The 16765-nt window shown below is 44.0% G+C and overlaps 1 long non-coding RNA gene across 1 annotated transcript; it reads right to left on the bottom strand.

The window, feature by feature from the left end:
- Nucleotides 1-345: 345 nt before the first annotated feature.
- On the bottom strand, nucleotides 346-9877 carry LOC119397972 (uncharacterized). The gene is made up of 3 exons (XR_005184704.1): nucleotides 9823-9877; nucleotides 7262-7321; nucleotides 346-546 (listed from the first exon to the last, which is right to left on the bottom strand). It is a non-coding gene; the product is annotated as an uncharacterized LOC119397972 (long non-coding RNA).
- Between the last annotated feature and the right edge of the window lie 6888 nt (nucleotides 9878-16765).

The following is a 16765-nucleotide window of genomic DNA, read 5'->3' as shown; positions in this document are numbered from 1 at the left end:
CCTCCTCTGGCATGAGCCTACAATCGCCAAAGCGTTGGTCTGGTTGGATTGGCAGATTGGTGTTGTTGGAGAGGGCAAAAGAGGAGGAATGTCCTCTGGCCTTGCCCGCGGTGTCTGAGGCTACTCCGGGATATTATGAAGTCCCTCTCCATTTTGCATACGCTCACCTATATGAATCCGTGTGATGGAATCTGAGCTGACGAAAATGAAGTGATGAAGGTCGTGTCGTCTTTCCCCAGAGTGACCACAAATGAAGGCGACTGATGAGGCAACCTTTTGTTGCACTGATGAATGCTGCTATGCAATGTCTCCCCGATATTTATTGAGTGCACACTGAGTCTCTGTTTTATTTATTTATTTATTGAACTTTATCAAGGTCGTATTTTATTGCATCGCATAATAGCCGCATTGTGGCGCGAAGCCAGACATATCACTTCTCGGCATTTTCCTCTTTTCTTCCAAACACGTTTTCAAGTGCCTTTGCAGCAGCCTCGATTGCTCCAGCAGGAAATGCTTCGGCACTGTAGGGGGCCGTGATAAGCGTAACTGAAAAGTAAAAAAAAAGCATAAATTGTGCTTAATTTTCACCGTGCACCTATTATTGGAGGATAAAATATCTACTGCGGCTATTTTGCTATGTACCAAGTAGGCCCAACAATATTTTAACTGTAGCTTCGCAGTTTGCTTTCTTTTCTTATCCGTACGTTTCCCCTCGAATATTCTATAATCGTATCACATTTCGTATCTGGAGAAGCCGAATAAATGCTATAGCCGAACTCATTAGAAGATTAGTGGGTCGCATTAAAAATATGGATGATCTCGGGAAGCCAGGCGCTATGAAAATTACCCTTGCCTGATTCGTTACACGCGGCAGGATTTTATTTTTATAACTATTTTCCAGACATTGATAAATTCTCTTTGACAAAGCATCGCATACGTGGTGGTATGAATACAAGCAATTCTTCTGATAGATATTACAAAGTGGTATGTACAATAACTAAACCAAACTAGTTATCCAGAACACTAAGACAACGGAAAAACCAAATTGGAGAGCTATAAATTATACTTCAACGAAATGTTAATCTACATGTCAATAAACTGTCTATGAAGCTTTAAAGCTAGTAACAAGATATGTAGGCGGCAATTAATACATATTACCTAATGCGAATAAGCATAAAGAACAGTTTACGTACACAAAGAATATACGTAATAATAGGCGAGTAAAATATCTCTCACACGAAAATGTGTAAGCAATTCAGTGCGGTGACTTGGCGGCAGCTGCTGCCACTTGGTTGTGTTCAGTTCAGCAGATATGCGAATGAAGCGCTATTCCTATCCAATCTCATGCGTGGTACAAACAAAGGGGGGAGAGAATTCCTGGGCATTTTACTTTGCATGGATCATCGCAGCATAACAAAAGCCTTCAGCTCAATGAAAAGATATGAGAGATTGGAAGAATAACGATATTTCGACCATATCATGAGCTTTCAGAGTACGCTTCTAGAATGATGTCAGCAATGAGAATACGTAACGCGTACATTGTGATTTTTCGACGTATTCATGGTTACGAGTTACGTGTGAATGATCAGGGTGCCAGATGGGGCCGGTATGATCAATAATAGGAAGAACAAGATAATGTTACGTGAGCTCTCGTGTGTGGAAGAAATTTACTGAGTGTTACGTTATTGCGCACCGTTTAGAAAGCGAAGACTGAGCCACACAAACACAAGCGCAAAATTTTAACTGAATTTATTGCTCCTTTTATACAATCACGTTTAAAAGTTACACGCCAACAAACAGAAAACATTTACCAAAAATATTTATAAGGACTGTAGATACTACGATACTGATAACCACTCATGCCGAGCACCATTAAAAATACATATAAAAGCATAATGAAAAATTACATACAAATTGAGTTGAAAATTAGCGCTTGTGTTCACGTTGTTCAATCTTAGTCTTAGTCTTCAATAACGTAACAATGAATAGATGCCATGTGGCCCAAGCCAGTACATTTATAATTTACTGAAACACTTAAGAGTGCTTTAAAATATTTTCGTACAATGTTTAGCGAATATATAAAGCGGCATTTTAGGTCATCTGTCATTTTATTCCCATCTGACAACATTTACAGCATATAAGGAATTTAAGCAGCTGCCAAGCTCTATAGGTCAAGTGGCTCCAATCGCAGATAGTGTTCATGAGGAAATCCTGTAATTGCTGCACATGCTGTGCGTCCAGCTCGCCACACCCAACGCTATCCCACCAAGCTGCAAGCCGCCACTGCGAACCGATGAAGAGAGAAGCTTGCCGCGATCACAAGCACCGTCATCTCTGCTACCACTGCATGGAAGCCAACCACACGTGCATACGCTGCCAGTACCACGGAAAGCAACTGTCCGTTTTCGCTCTCAACTCGCCCAGTTCATAACACGGTGAGCAGCCATGGTCACTCGCTGATTAGTGAGCGGCAATTCAGTGGAGACGATACGTCTATAGCATTTGTCAATTACGCTGCCTGTCACCTCAGCGTTCACCACACACTGACCAATCTCGGGGCTGACACGCCAGCCTATACGCGGAATATTAGCAGCAGTCGATGCAGGTGCAGTTGCTATTTGCTGCTTTCCCGAACATTCTCCATAGCCAAACAGGACGGCTATCGATTCCGACAACGTCCTGTGCGAGCCTTGCGCCGCAAGGGGAACAGTTCACGTCGCAATGTCACAGTAGAAGAGCCAGCCGAGGCAGTTGTGATCCCAAGCCGTAATCCCACCGTAACGCTATACAAACGGGTGTGAATGGGAGCAGCAATCAGTTTAGTCCTGCACATTAGTTGCGAAAAAAAAAACTGGCATACTGGCGTTGTCCAGCCCGGTCTTCTTTAGTCCTCCAAAAGGAATTAGATCGCTTTGATTGTCCGTGAATCGCAGTAACATAGACAATGGCTGGCCATGTTTACTTTACCTGAATTCGTTCTTCCTTTATTTTTCTACGTCACCATTCTAATTAGGCGACAACCAATGTAGAAACCTCACGCGGCGCTGCAATGGCGACTAAAACCAAGAAACAAACTCTTAATATATGTCCTGGATATTGCGGTGCCACCTGTAGCCTGCCAGGCGCGCTGTCCAACACATTCGCGGCCATAAGCCGCAATCTGTGTTACATATATCACCATAATATAGTCTTCGATTAGTGCTGATTGGCTGGCTGAGAAAAGTTAAAGAAACAGTTGCTTCAGTCATAACACACGCGATAGCCTGCGCCATCCACAGCGACACTGTCGCTAAAAGTGCTCGTTCAGAAAACAGCGACACGCTCAGCGAATACAGAATGCTGATGACCATCGTCATCAGCCTATCGATGCTCAGTGTACGGCAAAGGTCTCTCCCTTGTTTCGACATTCAACGCGGTCCAGTACTTCCTGCAATCACGGTGTCCCGGCAAACTTCTTAATCTTATCTGCCCGCCTAACTTTCTGCCTCCCTCTCGCGCGCTTGCCTTCCCATGGAATCCCGTCATTTACTCTGAATCAACAGCGCGTAAGTTTCCTCGTGCTACATGACCCGCCCATTCGTATTTCTTCTTCATGGCTTCGGCTATGATTGTCTTATCACCCGTATGCTTCCCTACTTACTCTGTTAGCTTCTTGTCTCTTAAGGCTACACCTAATATTTTTCTTTTCGTGACTCACCACGTTGACCTCAATTCAGGTTGAGCCCTCTTCGTAAGCCTCCAGGTTTCTGCCCCGAGGGTAAGTACCGGGGACATGAGTTGTTATACACCTTTCTCTTCAGGGGTATTGGTAAACTACCATTCATGATTTGAGAATGCCTGCAAAATGCTGTCCACCCCAAATATAATTTTCTATCTACTTCAGTCTCATGGTTCGCATCCTATCGCCACCTATCGCAACGCGTTCTTCTCTTCCGACGTAGCTCAACAGTATTTTTCTGCACATTATTTTCATACCTACCGTTCTACTCTCTATATCAAATTCAGCAATTGCAATTACAAATTGGTCCCCTGAGTTATTCGACAAGCTAATGTGATCAGATAATCGCAGGTTACAAAGACACACGCCACTAAATGTTACCCCTAACTTTTCCTTATCCAAGGCTTTGAAAACATTCCGTAAGCACGCAGTGAACAGCATGAGATGTCGCATCTCCCTGCTTTACACCCTTCTTCATTGGAATTTATTCGCTCTTTATGAGGGGCTATAGTAAATGTTGAAGCACTGTAGATTTCTTCCTACATTATGATACATGGTTCCTTGACGCCCTGATTCTGTAGTGCCTGTATGAGAGCTGACATTTCGACCGGCTCGAATGCTTTCTAGTAATCTATGAAGCCTATATACAGGGTTTGGTGATGTACCGCGTATTTTTGTCTAACTGGCTGGTGGTGTAATTATGGTATATTGCCGCGTAGCCTGTACGGTTTGCTCATATACCGCGCACTTCGGTATCACCTGATTGACGATGTGAATATGGTCTATTGCCGAGTAGCCTGAACGAATCCTTTCTTCGTACTTTGGTTGGTTGAATTCCAGGGTAGTGCTAATTCTATTAGCTGTTACCTTTGGGATGGCTTGCAGACAACGGACAGTAAGCGGAACGCCATGAAGTTTGTCAAGTCCTTCAAGTCCCCTTTCTTGCGGATTAAGATGATTATAGCGTTCTTCCATGATTCCGGTACGCTCGCATTCAAGCGAGGCTTCGAAGACAGGCTGGTCAGTCTTTCTAACAGACCCTGTTCATTATCTTTCAGCAGCATCTGATATTGCCTGGTGTTCACCAGCGGCCTTGCCTCGTTGCGATCCCTCCAAGGCTTTCATTGCTTCCCCTGTCGTTATTAGTGGAATCTTTGATTCCTCTGCTACTTGCACTTCTTTCATTCCCTTTTACACGCTTCTAGGCTTTGCCCGTTCTTTAGCGTATTTGCAATATGACACTATTGCCAATATGGCAACTGCATCTAAATATACAACACTGATCAAATGAGTCTTCCTTTTAAGCATAAAAATCTTTTTAGCTCCCCTTCTGGGAGGTCCTAAAGCGCGATTGAGATAAATGCCAGCGCCTTTGTACGAGTACTTCGCATGAGACATCCTGACATCGTGCGCGATATGTGCCAACAATAAGCCCAAGAGTTATAATAAAGATTGGTGAAGCTCGCAATAAGCCACACAAGGATTGAAATAGCGAAAGTTGGCAATTCTGAACATAATCTGATTGGTTATATGCTGTTTCTAGGCATTGGCAAGATGATGCAGATTGTTTCTAGGTTGAGTCAAGGGCGTCGATGGGCTTTAGGTAGGTTATGCCCCGTTGTTTCTACGTTGATTGTCGGTGCAGAGAGCTTCGCGTGAAACCACAGACAGTCGCAGACACGACACGGATGTCGAAACTTCAGAAACAGAAACTCGCTCTGAAACGAAGCGTACAGACCTCTCATAGATCTCCGGATACGTCGCCGTTGGCGTAGGCCTTACATCTCTTCGCGGTCTTCCCGCTGCCATCGCTGCATTCCCGTTACCTAGTATTCTCTCGGTGTACGTACTTGGGGTTTCTGGCTCGTCACGGTCGCTTTGCAGCCATTCGCTGTTGGGATAACTGCTTGCCTTGTTCATTTTTAATGGACCAGTGGTGAGTAGTGCGATTTGCCTAAATTATGTGACACGTTTGTTGCGCTGACTGTTGCCTTCTTCATTTTTAGTGGACCATTGGTTAGTATTGGGATTTACCCAATTTCTGTGGCGCGTGCCCGTTTATGATGATTATAAATTTTTTCGTTCCCTGGACAAGAAACGATTTTCTAAAAAGCTTCGCTGTTAAAAAAGAAAAATACCGCAATGGTGGCTACATAATTGAGCGTCCGCTTCTAATGCGGCAGGTACCGGGTTCGATTCCCCATGAACAACAGTAACCCAATGGTTTTTCCTAAGGTTTAGCGGAGTACACCGACCTGGTGCTCGGACGTTTATGGGTACCCCTAAGGTGCCCCCTATGGTTCTATGAAGGCCCCTGGGCGCACCTTAATCCACGACAGCCTTCTTCAAATAGTCGAGCATGCGCCGCTGCTGTGAAGGCAGAGAATCGCTGCCGTCGATTGCTTACCGTTAAATTAGGTACCATCACCCTGGCGGCCTGGTGCCTGGTAGGACGAATTAAACAACAGCGAAAGCTGTTTTCCCATCACAGCGGCAGTCGGGCATACTTGTTCGCCGCCGCCGGTGTCCGTAACCACTATCGTGCGAAATACGAAAAAATAAAACGAGAAAACAATTTCTTGGAGCGTCGGTCAGTCTTGCTGTCACCACCAACCAAGCATGATGCCGTCTAACAGACGGGAAGGTTTCATGCCCTTGACCTGGGTTTTCAAGATCAAGCGACGGCGTCAACCTGGGCGTCAGATACTGCCTACGGTGAGTGGTATCCTGCACTTCCAACCACACCTACCTACATTTCGTAAGCAGGCAGTCTGTACGCTCGAGAGCCGATTTTGGCGGCGTAGTTATACGTTGCCCACGCCGCTGCCGCCGCTATCCGGAACCGCTCTCGCGCGAATTAAGAAAAATTCTACGAATGGATGGGATTCGAACCCGGCTCCGCTGCGTAGCAGTAGAGTATGCTACCATAGAGGCACGTTGGTGCCTGAAACACCTTCGCAAAAATGTCCTTTAGAGGTGTCATGTCGGGCAATCAATCACGTTAACATACGTAATACAGGGTCGTAGAACAACCAGGCGTCCCACAATGAAATTTGTCAACGAGTGACCAGGTCGTTGATACTAACCTTACCTCCAAACCGATTACAAAAGGCCCAGTCGTCATTCATCATCCTCATCAGCCACAGCACAAAAAAATGCACTTAATGCCTTACAGATCTAAAGCGGGTGCTTTCCTCCTTCATGAAATTTACAGTGATTTATGGCGTACTGGGCACCTCGTATGCGCACTTCTAATAGGTGCCCGAGGATAGTCTACAACGGGCGTTAGAAAGGCTGCTTTGCCGGCTTCCACTGTGACTGTGCTGCGTGTTCCGCGTATGGCCGGCGATTTTGGTCCTGCAGCTTTCTCCGTCCTGCCGTACGTTTGTCTCGCTATTTTTAATTATATTGCCAACTCGCCCAACAGTCTTTTCTTCTGAGATACAGACGGCGAAAACAGTGTCGCCCTGCGATATGTATGCTACACAGCTAACTGCATGTATAAAGCTGGCATTTTGTTTTAACATGGCTACTTAAACTTACCGACTGCAGCAGCAAGTCCCATAAGAAGGTACTTGGCGAGGAAGTTGTCCATTATTTCGACTGGGGAGATGCAAGAGAAAAGTAATGTGCATTTGTTAGCAATTACTCCTTCTCACCCTCACATCACTTCTCTTCGCTCTCACTTCCTTTTCCCGCCGCGTAGTTGTACTGTCCTATGTAATACATGACTGTGCTCTGTAGAGCTTGGGTTCGGAGCATGATCACCGGACCAGGACAATTTTTTCGCCGATAAGAAGCTTTCTTTATGACAGAAACGAACTTCCACTCAAACTACATTGCAGGCGCTTCGATGACAACAGAGAGAGCACTCAACTTGAATAGAGATGGGCTGCGAGTAAAGTAAGTACTCAATTGTCTTTCTTAAAAAGACTGTGCTCGTACTGGCGGTGCTTATAGTAGCAGCGGTGCCGCATGAAATCTTTTATTGGATAGCGTACCTTTAATTTTGCTACACAAAAGTACAACGAGCTGTCATAGTGCAAAAAATTCAGGGAGTTTATTTTAGGCACTTCTCTTCCAGTGCAACTAAGAAAACGAATATAACCGTAGTTGGCAAACCTATTAAGATTATTTCCAGCTTCCACGCAACAGGCAGCTACTTTAGTATTATTTTGGAATGTACATTTATCGAAAACCATTCGTGAGAATTTATAGGGCTTACTGAAGAAAATTTTCCTCTTACAAAATATACGCATCTCAAATATTATATGCGCTATTTTTGCTCGGGAGATTAAACTACTGGTTTTCAAAATCGATGCAGCGCGCAGCTGGAAGCTGATATGTCAATGTTTTGAGGTATGTATGGCGCAAATATTGTACTTATTGAGGTGGAAGAGGTTGAGGTTTACATTTAATATTGCGTATTCTACGAATAAGCAATGCTTTCGATATGACCATTTTTCATTTTTTTTGTCTGCTTCTTCCTGATTTACTAAGTTGAAATGGCTCCAGCCACTGTTTCAATAGAGCCCGACGTTCGGGCCGATTTGCTCCCTTCTTAAGGGGAGGACTGTGTTGGTCATGGAAGCATCGCCGTCACTTGTCCTCTCACCACGGCTCCGGCCTTCCCTTTCCCTCACGTTTCGGAGGCCGTGAATGTATACTGGGGGCACTGTCCACAGCGAGCGATTAACGTTTGCAGGTGTGTGCCTAATATGCCAAGACTCGAAAAAAAGGCTTTTTCCCGGATTCTTTCTGTTTCCACAACAGAAGCGCCGTCAAAGTCGATTTTATGGTCGTGCTTCTCACAGTGCTCTAGATCATGTATTGTGCCTTTTATTCTGTATTCGCCTCCCTGTGTTTTTGACTGCGGCAGCACTCCTATCTTGTATATATGGCCTTGCAACTGCCTTGTCTCGGCCTGCGGTCAACACTATTGATGAATGTATTAAAACAAATAAAATAAATAAATTTCGCGATGCATTGGAAACAAGACTCGCTCCGGCGGCTATTGTTTGCACATGTACATGCGCAGCAGGGATTGCAATGCATACCTAATCAGAAAATCTGCGTAGTAGTTTGAAACTAGAAGTTTCGAAAATGCAGGGCCTTGAAGGGACACTAAAGAGCAAAACGATTTTTCTCATATTAATACAGTACTCTTTCACGATACCAAAAACACCACGCTTGCTGTGAGAAGATGCTTAGTAAGCGAGAAAACGCGCAAAAACAAAATGTGGGCGGCGACGCCACCTTGAAGTTTCCGCAGCATTCGCCGTGACGTCACATACTTACGGCGCCTACTAGGGCCTACGCAATTCCTAATCGGTAAAAACGAAGTACATTGTCCTTTGAGGGGCCCATAGACTTAACATACCATGTTCGGGGTAATTTTGTTGAGCCAATGGCACCAAAATACAATAAGTACACTTTGAAATCCGTGACGTCCAGCGTGGAGATTTCGGCGCGAAATTTAAAATCGATACCTTGGATTTCATTTTTTTCCTCTATTAATAAACCTATGATGGCGATATTAACGACATTAGAGTTCACAGAGCGAAGTTTATCGATCTAAACCAATTCATTGTTTCTCTTTAATGTACTTGTACTCAAGTCATTGTAAAGCTTGTTGTAAGAATATGTATTTGAAATGATAAGGCAAACAGCAGAGTATACTCCTCGCTAACGTGATCGCGCTCGACTCGAAACTTTTTTCCAGTTTGAAATATATTTTTAAATTAGTAGGCCTTGCGAATATGTACACTTAGCAAACTTTAAAACTTGTGTTTGAATATGTAGCCTCGGTACTATGATTAGTGAATTTCTGTTTTATTCGGACGTTTATTTTCAGCATTTTGCTTGAGCAAGATCGTCTCCTTGCAATGACTCCGACAAACTGCTTTCTCCAAATATTTCGGACACTTCTGTGAACTATAGGAAACACGCTAAATGACTGCTCTTGTAGCTACTAAAATTTGCTCTTTATGTATTTCTATAAATCTCTTCAAAGGGGTGCATCTAAAAACATCGCGCTTGGCAAATAGGTTTATGAAAATTTTTCAATAAAAACATAAGGTGCTGTACAGAATTTTCTTGGTTACCGTTGATATACACGACGATAGAGCTGTGCGATCTGGGTAAACAGGTGCTGTTACTGATGGCGCATGTCAGGGTGCACCTTTATATGCTGCAGAGATGATTCTGTTCATCGGAATGCCATGTTATAATGGCAAAACTGAAGGGACTGCAAATTGAATTTTTGAAGCGGACGAGAAAGGCACATGCCTTACTTTTAGTTATCATGATTTCAGTAAAGCGCAAATAACATTTTCCCCATCACTCACGAAATGAGTGACATTCAGTTCCAAAGCTAAATGGCTAAAATTGCCGCGTCAAGCCGCCAGAAAGAGAAGTCTGGCCTACTTAACCGCTCCGCGCACCTTTTTCAATTCCACGGTGAAGAATGTGTTTTTTCCATCCTCGGATAAATTGTCATAGCACAAGGCACGCGTGAGCACAAAATGAGAAACGATATGAGAGGGGCTGACCGGCAGTGGGTCTAGTGAAATTGAGCGAAATCTACCTTGTCACGAAGAGGAAAATTCTGAGAGTCTACGTACTAATTAGCGGTACAGCAACAGAAGATAGCTCGAACGCCAAGTGAGTTGAAGGACACCGCATTGTAGGTGCAGCGTTGCGGTGTTTGCAAGATGCGTAAGTTGTATGTAATTTAAAAAAAAATATCCACCATCTCCGCTTCGCGGACAATGATGAAACTGCGTCAGGCTAACGCATTTCTGTGGTTTGCAAGTCGTTCAGCTATGGTTATTTCTGCTCTTTAGTAAATACTCTTCGTTAAGAAATGAGGTGGTAGTATAGTTTTATTGCACCTTCGCCATGCCACCCTTATACACAAGTTCACAAAGAAGTCTTCGCTTAAGGTGCTTCGATATGTAGCATGCAGGGCTCAAAGTAAGGGGGGCCCGGGGAGGCGCGGCCCCCCTTCCATTTTTAAGTAATTTCATTCCCATTCGCCCTCGGCAGGTTAACTGTAGCACTGTGGCACCCATATGACAAGCGCTACAGTTGATTTTTTTGGCAGTTGATCTCTGTGCCGAAGAAGTAAAGTTCTCTAATTTTCCAATCATGATTTCATCGCAATTATTCGGCTCACGGGGCGTCAGCAAAACGAAAAAAAAAAGAGACGAAACGTTGTCATTGTACTGCTGATTGCAATTCCTCGAGACAGTGCACACCGTAGGTCACCACCATGTTCGAGTAAGCTTCTTGGCACACCACACTGTTTCACGATTTCACGGCTACTGCTCGTGAACATGTGAAGGTTTACCTTGGTCTCTTTAGTTTGACAGTCAATTTTAATCCGTTTAGTTTTGCATTACGAGTATGTTGCACTGCGAAAGACGCATGTGTTTTTGCCTACCTCTTTAGCAAGTATGAAAATGATATATAGCATTGTCATGCCTGAGGTTCTCACTGCAGTGAGTGAACTAATGTTCTGCGTTGCAGCTAGACATATTAGCTTCGAGTTCGCATATGATTATTAATTTATATCTCAAATTATTTTTGAACAATATTTTCTAAAATGACCATTGTTTATATATATATATATATATATATATATATATATATATATATATATATATATATATATATATATATATATATATATATATATATATATATATAAAATGCTCAACAATGGTGGTGACGTGGCTAAGGACTACGCATTATTTGCAGGATGTTGTGCCTATAGTTTAGGTGCTTACTGATAAAACAGCAGGTTGTCATTACAATGTGAACATGTATGAAATGGCATGAAGTGTTTAAAACCGATTCAGAGAATAATTTTACGAATCGCAGAAGTTTCAGTTTGTTTATAGGATGAAGGCATGCAGACGTGAAAGAGAAAAGACACAGACAAACCACGTCCGCATCTCTTCTGTTTCCGTGTTGCATGGCTTACTTTCTTCTAGAATCAACATTTTTTGTTGTTTTACGCGAGCGGAAATTGTTCTGAGACTGATCTATATAAATTTCGAGTAGTATTTTATTTCCCCCAGAGGAATCGAGTGCAGCACTGTAAAGTTGCTACAAAAACTTGTTGCAGCTATCATGCATCCACCACAGTGTTCCTGTTTGAGTAAACCCGGTGGAAGTGCCTTGTTGAGTAACAAGAGGTAGCGGCACCAACTTTCGTCGATTGTCAGATAAAAACCCTAATGGTGTTCACTCTGATTTGAAGTTCTTTTGAAATTCTTGATCAATCTCTATAAAACTTGTTTAGTTTATGTGTATTTGTACGCTGATTTTGAAAATGCAAATATTTTTTTACTATTATATGTCGTGTTAATTAAGTATATCAAACATTTCATGTGCCATGTTAGGCCTGCACGAGTTACAAAGTAAGCATATCACAATAATATGAAATGGGAACTGTATGCAACATAACCAGAATGCATGTCCTAAACCCACTTAACAATAGTCATAGTATGCTGAACATTGACCAGTAAGTGTATGTCTAGCTGGTGATTCGCTCACGAGAGTTCAATATTACGTAACTTTTAACTCAAATGGGTTTAAAACGCGAGTTCGTATGTGGGCTAGTGGGTTCATGAACATTATGCCAGAACAGCGCAGTAAACTCCTTTAAAACTATTGCATACAGTTTTTATCCCCTAACTATAGCGATATGTCGATTTACTTTGTAACTCCAAGTTTGGAAAGGCTTGCTCATCAAGACACATGAAATTTTTGTGTCAAAACTGCGTTTTCTTCCAGATAATTGCATATTTGAAATCGCCACATAAGTAAACCTAAACTCAGCAAGTTTCATCAATATCGACCAAGAAGAAAAATAAACGCATTATTTGTTGCAGAGTGTCTCATTGAGTACCACGAAGTGGTCACACTGACTCTTGCCAGGGGAGTCATGTACACCACTGTCCTTAAGGACAACGGAGTCAAAGGAACGCTCCAGTGGGGGTCAGCGTTACCATGGCAAAGGGGTCACCCTGACTACCTATAGGTACTAGCGGGAAATAAAAGGTAGTCGCGTAGACTCCTGCGTTGGGAGTAATACATACTCTCTCTCTGCTTGCGAAGAAGGGAGTCGTTGGTCTGAAGAACGAAGGGAGTCGTTTGACACCCCAAAAGGTCATCATATGTGTAGCGAGGCGATTACCACCCAAAGGTAGTCAGTACAGACACCCTTTTTTTTAAGAGTGTAGGCTACCTTTGTTAAAAGATTCAGCGAATACTCTTTGCGGTAAGGCGGCCAACTCTGTTTTAAAGGCTGTGTAAAATAATGCCGTTATTCCGTCTGGGCCAGGAGACTTTCGGTTATGCAAACTGTCTATAACTGTTTCTATCTCCGCCGCAGTTATATCAGGCGATATACTTTCTGTATCTTCGGTACCAAGTGTTGGCAAGGAACTTAGAAAGTCTTTTTTTAAATTTTTTTCTTTAGGGATACGGTTAGAAAATTACGCGCGATAATCAGTAAATGCCTTCTTTATGTCGCCTGGTTCATTCGTTAACTTGCCATTATATTGGATTTCTGTGATGTCTTTAGCACGCACATGCTTCTTTTCTGCAGCCAAACATATTTGGCTAGGCGTTTCGATTTGCGAGTAACATATTAGCACGAGCCCTTATAACTGCACCTTGAAAGTCGCATATTACGGAGGCTACATGAGCGCGTCTTTTATTTTTCACACTTTCGTCTCACAGTGCTCTTGGATTGATGGATGAATACTATGAGCATCCCCTTTATAAAGGGGCGGTGACATCTTCGCCACTAGGCTCGAAAAAAAGGCGCCGTTGCTACGGCCGTCCCATTCGGCGCGTTTCCAATACAAATTTAATTTCGGAAACTCTTTAACACAGCGCGAGGTGGTAGCTTTAGCCCAAGCCTCGCTCACAACTTCCATGCATTTCGAACAATAGCTCTCCTACGCTCGCCTTGCTGTGGCACCGCGTTCGCCGCTCGGCCTGTGGCAAGTAACGCCAAGGCTAGAGGGAAGACAGGACGAGCGCTGCGTTTCTCTTTGCATTTCACGACGCTTTCAATGAGTGTATATCGAGTATCAGTGTTTATTAGTGCTTGGTGATGGCATCCTTGCGCGGGATTTGCCATATGCGGTGTCCGCGTATATGCTAATTAACAACTTCAGCTACCGCAAGGGTTAATTCATGTTCATGAGCGTTACTCGTCGGTACGCAGATGTGCCACTAGGCGTCAATTTGAGTGAGATGTGTCCACATCAAGTGGTGCTATAATTGCCAAACAGCAGTAGACATTGTACGAGCTCTCATATACCAATGCACTACAAACAATAAACTACTGTGACGACACTTTTCACTTGCGTGCGATACCGATTCCCATGACGGAGGGATCAGCCATCATTTTTTTTTCATTGCACGCGATAGCGGTCACGGACACCTGCGGCGGCGGACAACTATGTTGTCAAAATCATCTGTTGTGAACTCAGAACTGCTTTCGCTGTAACAAACTTCAGCGCCGACAATGCTCTGTCCACTTTGGTCTGTGTGACAGGCGCGCAAAGGTCCACTTGCGGTACTATAAACATCTCTGGCTGCCGCTGTTTTCGTTTTTTTGCACAATTTCAACATACGTTTACTTTGGAATTCCTGCCTGAGGTACGCGCTAATACTGCAGCCTGAGATATGCTCACATTGCATGAGCTCAGTTGTTCTGGATTGCGATGTTTTCTCGTCCAAAAACTTCGGCTTCACTCCGGAACGAAATAATAGAGAAAGTTTCGGTTACGTTTCAGTTCCGGTCAAAAATATCTTTTTTTTTCTTTTCAGTTTTCGTCCCGTTCCGACACACTGCTCTAAATTTTGTCCGACTTTTAAAAAAAGGAAGAGAAAGTGTTCCTCTCAACTTAAAGGAAAGCATTTCATACCAGAAAGCGTGAAAACGCCTGTTATTTCTCGATACCGCACTGTATGCTGATGCAGCGCGTACGGGGGCAACGCTGCAGCAGTTTCCGGCATCGGCCCGGCTCACCAGGAAGGTGGTCGCGGCTATGTCAGCCCCATTGGCGACGGCAGCAGCAGCGGCCGTCCCCGAAGGACAACCCATCGACCACCCCGTTGAGGAAGTTGAAGGCCTCGCCTCAGAGGGGCCGTCTGAGGTGAGGCCGAAACACACAGAGCTCCCGGAAGAGAAGAGCAGATGTCCAGCGCCACCGCTGAGGTGATTGACACAACCCCAAGCGTGATGGCGCAGCCATCTGCTAAGTAACGGCGATACTCTCTCGACCGCTGAAAGAACAAACGCCAGGCCTGCGCGGAAAGCGCAGCACAGTCACAGCGAAAGCTGGAAGAGCGGCATTTCTAGAGCCCATTATAAACTCTCCTGTGGCTACTAATACAGGTACATTAGCAACGTACCCACTACGCCACAAAGCGTAATTTTTGGGAAGTTGGGAAGCACCCAGCACGACATTATTCGTTGTTCTGCGGAGAAGCGAGGTACCATATGCAAGCGATTATGTGCAGTTTGTTGATGCGGCTGTTGATGACGATGAATAATTATGGTTGCGCCCTTTGTAATGGGTTGGAAGCTTTAAACGACCCGCTAGTTACGTAATGCATATTGTGTGACGCCCGGTCGTTATTTAACTGTCCCACCACGCTTTATCACACACTTTAACCGGAGAAACGTAGAGCGAGAGAGAGAGAGAGAATTGTCTTTATTGAGACCCTGAGGAAATGGATCATTGGAGCCTTATGGGCTTCCTTGGCAACCAGCAGAAGTGCACTTGCGAGGAACCCACTACGCTATAAATCATTGTAATTTTTTAGAAGTAGGGCAGTAGGCACTGTGCCATTTTTGGTCATTCTACAGACAGCCGTGGTACCTGCTAAACGCATGTAAGGCATTATGCGCACTTTGTTGATGCTGTGCTTGATGACGATGAAGAATTATGGCAGAGCTCTTTGTGATGGGTTGGAAGCATTCAACAACCTACTCGTTGCGCAATTCGCATTGTGTGAGGCCTGGTTACAGAATTCGCGTTGTGCGACGCTTGGTGCTTATTCTACTCTTTTACCACGCTATATTGCATATGCTAATGTGGTTCCTTCCCGACATGAAGCCCGTATAGGACCTTTTTGCAAAGCAGTTTCAAGCACCGGCATGGCTCAGAGGTTGAATACTGGGCTCCCACGCAGAGGGCCCAGGTTCGAACTTCGTTCCATCCTGGAATGTTTTTCTTATTAGTTTTTTTCTTATTTCGAGCGATACTGGTTACGGACACCGGCGGCGGCGGCGGCGGACAACTACGGCACCAAAAACGGCCGGTGAAATGATCTCATAACAGCTTTAGCTGTAAAACAGAATTACGAGGGTCAGGGACGGCTCCGTAATCCAAAGAAGCACATCTCGCTGCACATGGCATTAATTTATTTGTCTAATGAATAAACTAATCAGTATGGGTACACATACACAAATCGTACAAGGGAACGTTCGAGGTCTTATCAGAAACCTTGATGATGTCCAAGAAATCTTCAACGAATACCATCGAAAATTGTTGTGTGCAAGAGACACACATCAAATTTAAACACGTTAATTTCCTTTCTCGCTACACTGTTTTTCATCTGGACCGCGATGAAGCTGTCGCGCGGTCCGATGGCGGTGCAACTATCTTTGATAAAAATGTCCCCTGCCAGCCGTTACAGCTCCAAACAGCCCTTGAAGCTGTTACTCTTCGAACTGTGCCGTTAAACAGGCTTGTTACAGTATGCTCTCTTTACATCCCTCCGAGTTACTCACTTCGAAGACAAGAATTTCATGCTCTAATTTAGGAGCTGCCGGAGCCATATGTAGTACTTAGAGACTTAAACGCACACAGCACACTGTGGGGCGGATTTCGTTGGGATGCGAGAGGACGAATAATATAAAACTTTCTTTTTTTCCAGTGGAGCATGTATGTGAAAGAAAAACAAGCTACATTTTACAGCACTACACACCACATTTACTTATCGATAAATTTA

Source organism: Rhipicephalus sanguineus, chromosome 6 (assembly GCF_013339695.2).
Source record: "Rhipicephalus sanguineus isolate Rsan-2018 chromosome 6, BIME_Rsan_1.4, whole genome shotgun sequence".
Classification (NCBI taxonomy): Eukaryota; Metazoa; Arthropoda; class Arachnida; order Ixodida; family Ixodidae; genus Rhipicephalus; species Rhipicephalus sanguineus.
This window is presented reverse-complemented; position numbering and strand designations above follow the sequence as displayed.